Source organism: Terrapene carolina, unplaced genomic scaffold (assembly GCF_002925995.2).
Source record: "Terrapene carolina triunguis isolate 2854851 unplaced genomic scaffold, T_m_triunguis-2.0 Scaffold22, whole genome shotgun sequence".
Lineage (NCBI taxonomy): Eukaryota > Metazoa > Chordata > Testudines > Emydidae > Terrapene > Terrapene triunguis.
In genome coordinates this window covers 5,493,454-5,503,701 of record NW_020664373.1, presented here as the reverse complement: position 1 = coordinate 5,503,701, position 10,248 = coordinate 5,493,454, and the positions used below count along the sequence as shown (strand labels likewise).

Below are 10,248 nucleotides of genomic sequence, written 5' to 3'. Positions count from 1 at the left end.
CTAACTTCAGGGGAGAGTTGATGGCTGTGAACTCCAACTGGAGATAGGTGACTCTCTCTGATCCAGCGTTAGGCACTTAACTCCCTTTGAGGGCCCCACTCCTGTCCTCAGCATTTCCTACTGGCTAGGTTAGGCAGCTCTCCACTCAATATACTGGCTGCTGTGATTCCCATTCTTAAGCACCTAACTCTCCTTATGCATTGCACAGGGAGTCTGGGTACCTACCTCACGGCTGTGAATTTCACGAAGCTGCAGGGTGCCTAAAAGTTAGGTGCTGCAACACTCAGCACTGCAGTGACCGAGTCCCTTTGTAAATCTAGCCCTATGTTTTGTTATTTCTTTTTGTTGTTTTCTTTAATAAAAAATAAGTTCATTTTAAACTAAATGGATGCTCTTTGAATACGGAAAAACATAATGTGATGTGTGCTCTTAAGATAAAAGGCAGCACTACAGCTCTGCTGCACACGCCCTTTCCAACTTCTGTTTTAATAACCGCAGCCAGTTAAATGAGCAGTGTCTGCCTTAATCTACCCCGATAACTAACAGTGATACCATTAGAACCCTGTGGTTGCCACATCCTCTCAGGAATGCTGAATCACTTTGTAGTGTGCACCTTCACCCTTGTCACACCAGGCCAGTGGCACCAACTTTTTTTTAAAAGATTACAGGTTTTAAAATACTACTTAGAATACATACATACAGCACTTTCCATTTTACAAGCACTTTACAAACATTAATGAACCCTCACACCATTCCTGTGACCTAGAGCAAGTCTACACTACAGCACTACATCAGCACAGCTGCACCAATGCAGCTGCGCCACTGTAGCGCGTCTGATGAAGACACACTATGTCAACAGGAGAGCCCGTCGGCATAATTGCTCCACCATGGTGGGAAGCGGAAGCTATGTTGGCAGGAGAGTGTGGACACAGTGCGGGTGTGGACAGTGCAAAACTTGCATCACTTGTGGGGCGGCTTTTTCATACCCCTGAGCAATGTAAGTTAGATTGACTTAAGCGGTAATGTAGACCTGCACTTAGATAAGTGTTATTACCATTTTAGAGATGGGAAAAGAGAGGCAGAGACAGGTTAGGTGACTCTCCCTAGGGCACACAGAAGACTAGTGTCAGAGCTGGCATAAGAGCAGAGTTGTTCCTAAGCCTGAGTTCAGTCACTTAACTCAATCTGCCAGACCGGGCTGACCTAAAATCCTCATTGTAAACCCTTTTTAAAAGCATGAAAGAAACATGTTTTCTCTGTCAACATTGTCCTTTTTCATTTGGCCACAGTGGTTTGGTTTGTTGCTGGTTTTAACAACACTGTAATGAATGTGGGTTTTTTTCCCCCTGGAATTTGTGGCTCTCTTTTTTGTTCAACATCATCATCATCACTGAAGTCAGCAATTAATCTCTCTCTCAAGGAACAGGATTTATTAACTCATGCTCCCTCTGCTGGCTCTTAAGTAGCAGAGCACAAAATGTGATAGATACTGCCTTAACAATTGATTAAGCTTGTTAATCATCTCATTGCACTCAAAAAATGTGTGTCAGGCTGCAAGGTGGATGGAAAAGTAGGGCATTCATAGATTTGAGGCCATAAGGGACCATTATGATCATCTAGTCTGACCATCTGCATAACAGAGACCATAACTTCTGATTAAACTAGCTGCATACATATCATTTAGAAAGACAGCCAATCTTGATTTAAAGACTTTAGTGTCAGGTGTTGATTACAGTAGGAAAAACTCAATTAAATGAACAGGTCAACAGTGAAAAGTTAAATACCTATTTTGAAAGAAAATAAAAACTTATAAAATTCACGTATATAGAAGACAAATGATAGCAGTCAGCAACTGTAGAGTGAATCAACAGTTCACTTCAATGTTGAGTCCGTAGCAATGTCTCGTAATTATTAGAAATAGCTGTTTATGTGAAAATCACTAATTATATACTTTGTTGGTGTGCCCCTATGTTCCAATACTAACATATTGATGTCACTGCAAATCCAGAGAGCTCCTTGAACACACAAAGTCACTGGGCTACTATGTTTATCTTGTAGCTATGCTCCAGCTTTCTCTCATGCAGCTCAAGTCTGTTATCAGACAGCACCGTAACATCCGGCATCACAGGATGTTTGTAAGAAAGGGAAAAGGTCCCACTCATCAACAGCAAGATGACAGACACGATCCCGACAGGAATAGCAGCACCAACTTCCTGTGCTTCTGAGCTGGAGGGCATGTAGAAAGAAGGAGGAAATGGGATAGCACAATTGTATGCTACAGAATAGCAATTCCAGGTCACTGGAATTAAGACACAGACACCCGCAAATATTTTCAAGATAGGAAAAAGCTGATAGTCTGAGTTTTGGGAAGAATTTCCATATAAATATTCCTCAGAGCAAAGACAGTGAGAGCTTTTCCTAATGCCCTCAGGACTATAGCAGCCAATACAAGAACCTGGGCAACAGAAATTTCCTGGGGAATGAAGGCATCATTGAAATGGAATCTGTGACAGAACATTATCCGAAGGTCTCTGGAGACTTTGCCATGACTGTTAAAACAAACTTTCCAGATTCCTACCCAAACAATGCCAGAGGAGATGATGGTGGCGTTACTTGTATGCCACATTCTCCAATGCACTTGTCCCATTGAGATGATGCACAGGATCCAGCCTAACGTACCTAAAGCAAGGCCAATTATCTGGAGGTGAATACTAGTGGCCAGGGAGGTCATGGTCTGGAGATCTTCAAAGAGTGCCCGGATCCTGTCATGGGCAAATGCAGGTAAGTGCAGGTCCACTGAAATGAAGTGGAATATAAATAAAATAATATATTGTTTCTTTATATGCACACACATTAACACATATGGGGCCAGATTAACGCATAGGCAAAGCCAGGCACGTGCCTAAGGCCCAAATTCATGGAGAGGCCCATGTGTTAGGTCACAATGCCACTCACTCAAATTTGGCCTGACCGCTCCTCTGTCATGACAAAAGGACAGCTGGGCCAAACCTGAGTGGGCAATGGAGTGGCCAGCACTGTGCCCCCTTGCTGCTGCTGTGGAGCCAGCTCCTGCACCAAGGCTCCCCCTCCTCCGGACAGGAGAGAATTCACTTAGCTACATCTGTGTAGCAGGAGCTGAAGGTGCTTAATAGCTCACAAGTGCAGCTGCACTGGCCTTATATGAAATCATCCACATCACCAGAGCATCTAATTTAGCTGGCCAGGAGAGGGGCCCAGAAGTTTGTTTGCCTCGGGCCAGATGATGAGTTAATCCAGCCCTGTGCACATACATACATGCAACGCCCCAGTACTCGGCAGAGCTACAGGCCTTTTGGAGGGAACTCCTGCTGCCTCTGCACTGGGTGCCATGGCAGCTAGTGGGTTCTGAGCCAGCTGGGAAGCAGACAAGACCCAAGTGCAGAAGCCTGGTTCTGCTTCAGCTCCACCCACATCAGAGCCTTTTGGCTTTAGGAGGACGGGCTTCCTCCTTGGACACTGGAAAGCAAGTAACCAGGCATAGGCGCTGACTTCCCCTCTTTCTCCTGGGTGCTTAACCCTCCCCTCTGCCTCTGCCCCCGCCCCTACTCCACCCCTTCCATGAGGCCCCGCCCCTGCCCCTTCCCCACTCCCATTCCAACCCCTTCCCCAGAGTCCCAGCCCTAACTCTGCCCCCTTCCTGCCAATATTCTAACTCATTCCCCAAATCCCCACCTCTGGCCCCGCCTCTGCCTCCTCTCCTGAGCGTGCCACATTCCCATTCTTCTCCCGCCTCCCAGAGCGTGCTAACGCTGCCAAACAGCGTTTGGTGGTGGCCGGGGGGGGAAGGTGGAGGACCGGGGACACGGTGCGCTCAGGGGAGGGGAAGGAGATGGGGCGGGGGGAGAGAGGAGCTTGGCTGCCAGTGGGTGCAGAGCACCCACTATTTTTTCCTCGTGGGTGCTCCAGCTCTGGAGCACCCACGGAGTCAACACCTATGTAACCAGGTACTCCACAGGCCTGCTCCTGCTCCCATTGAAATCAGTGGGAATGTTACCAGAAGAACCGGATCAGCCCTTGTATTTTTCTTTTCAGGTCTCTCCATAATGTTTTCTCTTATTTCCCTCTGCTCTTTCTTCAGTATATTTTCTGCCGTCTTTGAAAAGCCTCTTTCTCATTTTTTTGCTCTTTCATATTCGCCCCAGCCATTATCGTCCATCCTACTGCCATGTTGTTTTTATTGATTATATGTATTACCATAGTGTCCTGGATCCCATGCCTCTTCGCTCCCCTTCTTCTCTTCTGTGTGTCCCCTTGCTTCCCCTAATATTCCATTTTCTGTCCGTGTGAAAAAAATAAAAACATATGTAGAATCCTGTTTATCTGAGCTTCCATTAGTCGTCTTGAACCACCAACCACCCGGGATTGAGAGCCCTGGGTATCTGGTGGTTCAGTTAATACAGAGAGCCGGATAATGGAAGCTCGGATAAATGGAGTTCTACTGTACATCAGTAAAACATTGTGTTCATCTGATCCCTAATATATATTGCGGCCAGGGAAACTAAACTTCAGTATTTCATTTTAATTGCGGAAAAAAGCAGATTTTTATAGGGTTTTTATCAGAGATTTTTGCAGTTTTTTTATCACAGAAAACTAGGATCCCTGCTCATTACTAATATTTAGCACCACATAATTCTGTGTATGCATGAATTAATTCTTCATCACTGAGGATAGCTTTTTAGGTAGGAACAATGTTCCTATAGATTTATCCAAGGGCACTGGAACATTTTGTATAGTGGAGGTGCTGAGAGTTTTGAACCAAACTGTAAACCCTGTATATAATGGAAACCACTTCAAGCCAGTGGGTGTGGTAGCACTCCCTACTCCGCTAGTTCCAGCATCTATAGATCTATCTTAAGAACATAGTTGGCCTTCATTACTACAGTATCAGTGCACCACACAGTCTTTGCTGTATTTATCCTCCCCACACCTCCCTGAGGTAGGGAAGTGCTATTACCGCATTTTACAGATGTGGAGCTGAGACACGGATTTTTAAAGGTGTTTAGGCACCTAACGATGCACTAGTAGCCTAGTCATAGTTACAAAAGCTTCTAGATGCATAACTCCCATTCAAATACAACTAGGAACCTATTTGCATGTTTAGGCATCTAAATACATTAAAAATATAGCCATAAGTGACTTGTCTAACATCACTCAGGAAGTTTGTGGAGGAGCAGGGAACTGAACCCAGCTCTACCCAACTAGCACTCTATCTACCGGCCCATCCTTCCTCTCTCCAGTAAGGAGATGGGACTACACTGATTCAGTCGGGGAATGGGAATATTTTTGGTTTAGAGAAAGATGGCTTTATGAACTGATGCTGTGTCTGGCAATGTTGATGGTGACATTCATAAAAGGAATCCCAGCTTAGTTTTCCTTAGTGGATATCTGAATGTACTTGGAGCCTATAATTTTCATGTCCATTAGTGTGTTATTTTAAGAGAACAATTTGCCACAAGTGCCTTCATTATTCTAGTACAGAATTCCAGATAAATTCTGTACGAGGTAAATTTGAACATTTAATTTTAGCAAAAAAATCTTTGTTTTGAAGTATTTTAATCTCCTAAAGTTCAGGAAATTGCATGTGGCATTTCAAATTTTTCCAGGTAAGACCAGAGTGGGTTAAGCACTAAAATAGCCTTTTAACTTAAAAAAAATTCATCAAAGGACTGCTTTTTAAGGAGTTTATACCATCAAAGAGCAGGAAGGGAAGGTGAAGAATGGAGGATCAAGGCACTATTTTTCCTCGTTGAGAGAGAGAAGGCCCTGGGATAATTATTATAGGCTTTTGGGGCAAGGTTTGGCAACACTTACTGCTCAATACAGTTGCAGAATTAAGTCCTTAATTTCTAAAATCATATTCCTTATTTCATATTCCTAAAGCAATGCGTTCTTTAATAACTCCACTGTTTATTTCAGGATTCAGTTTAAGTTGTCCTCTTTTTACAAACTTCTCATGATTTGCTCCAGGCCTGTATTTCTGAACTTGCATCTCTGATTTTTCTCTGGTCCTTTCATACAATCTGATGTGAGAGCCTTCTACTATGAAACCCCTGCCATCTGAAACAGCCATCTTGTGTCTCTAAATCACAGCTATGCTCCACGTCTTTTCAAATCTCACCAAAGCCATCTTTTTTCCCTTTCCTACATCTTTTTATTCCCTCTGCTTTTTTTCTTTATTAACTTTGCCACTGTAATTTAATTCTGCAAAGTGTTTTATGCAGTTTTAAAGTAAGACACTATACACAATTATGTTGTATTCTGTCTGAAGATGAATCTGTGTGTAAGTAGCTGGAAAATGATTTTGGAATGTTAGGAAGGAAATCCAGCGGTCATTTTCTGATCTCTCTTCACAGTAGCATCCCATAACATATATAAGAACAAAGACATTTCTTCCTCACATTGGTATGTGCTTAAGAAATAGAAGTACTCAAAATCAGCAGTGAAGATAGCCCTTGTGAAAAATTGTTGGATCAAAAAAGGGGAATTGCTTTCCTGTCAGAAACAGCATGTTTTGCAATATAACCTCTCCTGTTCTCCTTTGTTTCAGCTGTAACTGGGAATGATCCTCATTTTTTCTGGGAAGAAGATAATCTCCATTAGCACAAAGATATATTCAGTCAGTCAGATATTCACTTTGTATGCTTTCACAATATATTGGATTATTAATTAGTTCTTTTTAATTTGGTCCATTATTTAAATAACCACTGCTGGGAACTCAGTAATAAACATCTATCAATAACCAATGGAGTACAAAAAGTGGCATGTTAAATTCTTTTTAATTTTACATCCGCAAACTGCATCTACTTTTCTTGAAAAAATATTTTTCGTGTGACCCAAACAATTTTCACAGAAATACTTCCAGTATATTACAGTCTGCTAGGGCCCAATCCTATTCCTAATGAAGTCAATTGCTTTATCAATTGATATCAGAGCAACAAATAGACAAGTGAGGCAGATGTTACAAACAAATCAGTATCCTAAAATGCAAAGAGGTATAGTCTCCTTCTTAATGCATATGGATTGACTGATGTAATTCATTAGTCAATTAAAAGAAAAGCCCTAATTCTTCTTCCCCTAAACAGACATTTGTTACACCAGTGAAAGCTTCAAACAGATAATCCAAAACACCAAACCACGATCAGAAAAATAAAACAGGTCTGGGTATGTTTGTAGACGGAGCTAGTATAGAGGCATTCCCAGACAGGGCGGAACCCACAGGTCAGTTTCAAGGTCACTAGTAAGGTAGCATGGAGAAGTCTGCACTAAAGCTGATGGACTGTACCACATTTGTGAAAAAAAAAAAAAAAACAGGAGCTTCAATTTTCCCGGATGCCAGAATCTTAACCTTCATAAGCAAAACATTCAATAAAATTTAGGTTGAAATCCTGGTCCCACTGAAGTTAATGGGAGTTTTGCCATTGATATCAATGAGGCCAGAATTTCATTTCTGTTTTGGGAGACATCCAGGGTGTTAAAACTCTATGGTATTTGACTACAGACCTATGTTTTGATGTACATAAATACACATTGATAGTCTTGCTATTGGTGTTGGATATTAAGTTTGAACTGCATCGAGGGACAGGTTAATAAATAACAATATATGCATTTATATGCTGTAGAAATTTATAAAGAAATAAATACTGTTTCAGGAATATACACAGGCACACAGTACAACCCCAATTATCCAAAGATAATGGGAGCCACCCAAAGCTTTCAGATAATCAAAGGAGCTAGTGCAACGGTCTTTGAAATCTGTCCTCTAACCCCTAACACAGATTTCTGTTAGGTTGGCTGTCTCTCTCACCTTGTCACAGTCCTGGTTACTTTACAATTCAGACCTTGTAGAGCTCAGAAGTTCCATACAAACAGTGCTTCAAAGTCATACCTCAGGACACAGTGAACAAACAGATATCAGCACTGAATGGAACAGTACCAACATATACCCAAATTTCTACATGTTTTTGTTTTAGCTAAGAAGAATGAATAAAAACCCAACCCAATGGTTCAGTGAATGTGGTCGAGGAAAACAGTTGGAATTACACACATTTTATCTCCAAATAAACTCATCAACATCTGTGCTGCTGCTTCTTTTTATTAAATTTAAAACTTTAAAAATGTTTTGCCAGAAAATGTTCATATTTTATTACTTTAGTGAAAATACACACACACCCCTACCTTGTTCTGCTACAAATACAAGAAAATAAAATGGAAACTTTATTATGTATAATATATCGGGAGAACTGATAGAATCTTGATTATCTGGAACATTTAAAACTGTACTGGACAAAGCATTACAAAATGTATCATGAAGATCCAACTTTCACTAGCAGCAGGCTGGAATAAATTAGCTAATAGGTCTGTTCCACCTCTAATTCTTTTGGTTTCATAAACAGTATTCAAAAGTGTTGTATACAGTTACAAACAGTTATAGTATTAAATAATAAATAATTACAGAAGGTGAAAGAAATTTCAAGTTAGACACAAGAGAGAGAAGCTACTATTTCAGAGAAGATTTAAAAAGTATGGGGGAAAGTTGATGAGCTTTGGAGATACTCTACTGAAAGTGGTATAAACTGCAGAGGAAAACGCTCTCTAGCAACAGTGGCAAGACCGTAAATTAGAACCAGCGAGAAAGCTGGTTCTAGCAGCAGAGGAAACAGAGGGGTAGGAGAGGGAGGCCAGGTTCATGGGATAGACCAGGGGAAGTCACAGTGTGTCAATGAAGAACCAAATTCCCTTGTCAGATACCCATGCAAACCTAATGATTTCAATGGAGTTTGCATGGGTAAAACTGAGGCAGAATTGGTCAAATCAGGCAGTTTTGAACAGGATCCTGAAAGGAATGGAAGAGGAAGTAGAGTTGATTGGCAGGGGGAGAAGATGGATATGGTTGCATGTCTCCCCAGAAGTGGAAAATTGGAAGAATTGCAAGAATTTGGCTTTGCTTTCATAATTTTCATTTTTTTTAACCTCAGAAATTAGGAATGAAAAGCAACAGCAGAACTAATCACCAAAAATAATAACTGCCAGCCAGAACTGGTTTGTTGGCATTCTACATCTTGTACAGTTAACGTTTACATGAGTATTTTAGAAAACACATTGTAATTAAAGCAATGAATCTTCATGTATGTTCATTTATATTCCTAGGACTCTTGTAACAGAGATTTGAAAATTCAGGGCCCCTCATGGGACTTTATTCAATAAAAGGTCTCTTACCACTACTGCTCAATTGTTCCCCTGAAACCCTGATTTTTGTGGGCTTCTCTGGTTTATTGCTGTGCTTTGGACAGTTTAAAAAATCCAATTAACATATAAAACAGTTGCTGCCACCAAAAGTTTCATGCATGGATTTCTGATGATAGAAAGAACAGATTTCAACGTAAGAAATATTCTAGTAGTGACACTGGTCAAAGATGTTTCCCTCTTTCACATTCCTTTTTGAATTAGTGCAGTCTCTGATCAAGAAGCATATGTTTGCAGACTTTCTGGATCTTTTGTTTAAATGAGGAACTGATAACACACCATACCTCCAGGTGAAGACTTGCAGCAAGCAAAGTAAGGACATACAAATAAATATAGGGTCAAATACAATCAACTTCAGAGGGCACCCTACAGATAGAAGAGAAACTAGTAAGACATCTTTAGTACAATACATGGAGACTCATAATACAATTGTAATGATATTCAAGTTGAGTTTGACTACAGTACGTACTAGAATTCTTGATATGTCACTGAAAGTTTTCTATGCAGGACAAAAATATCTTGGGAGCAAAAAAAGACAAGTTCACATTTAGAAAATATAGTTGCACAAGGTGCATAATATTGGAAGGACCTAATTCAGTGGGGCAACATCAATTCCTTGAACATATTAAACAGCTTGTTCTTCTAAACTTTAATACATGACTAAAGTCCATATATGCAGATGACTACAAATGCTTGAAGTCGGCAGCTGTGGCACGAATCAACCAATCGTCTCATCGGTGAGTCCTTGATAATGTATGGCAATTAATAGGACAGTTGTTTTATGTCCAAACCACTAACCATGGCCTTTACTGGTATTCATCTGGTTTGAATACCCAAATATTAATGCCACTGTAAGTTAGAATAAGATCCAGATAAGGCCTTAACATGCAGTTCCTGGGTCATTATATTTATATTTTAACTATGCTCCACCTGTCTGGTACAAAGTTCAAGTCTCTGTTATCAGGA

The 10,248-nt window shown here is 40.8% G+C and overlaps 1 pseudogene; it reads right to left on the bottom strand.

Moving 5' to 3' along the window:
• Nucleotides 1-2,030: 2,030 nt before the first annotated feature.
• Nucleotides 2,031-2,731, bottom strand: LOC113406053 (annotated as a pseudogene).
• Between the last annotated feature and the right edge of the window lie 7,517 nt (nucleotides 2,732-10,248).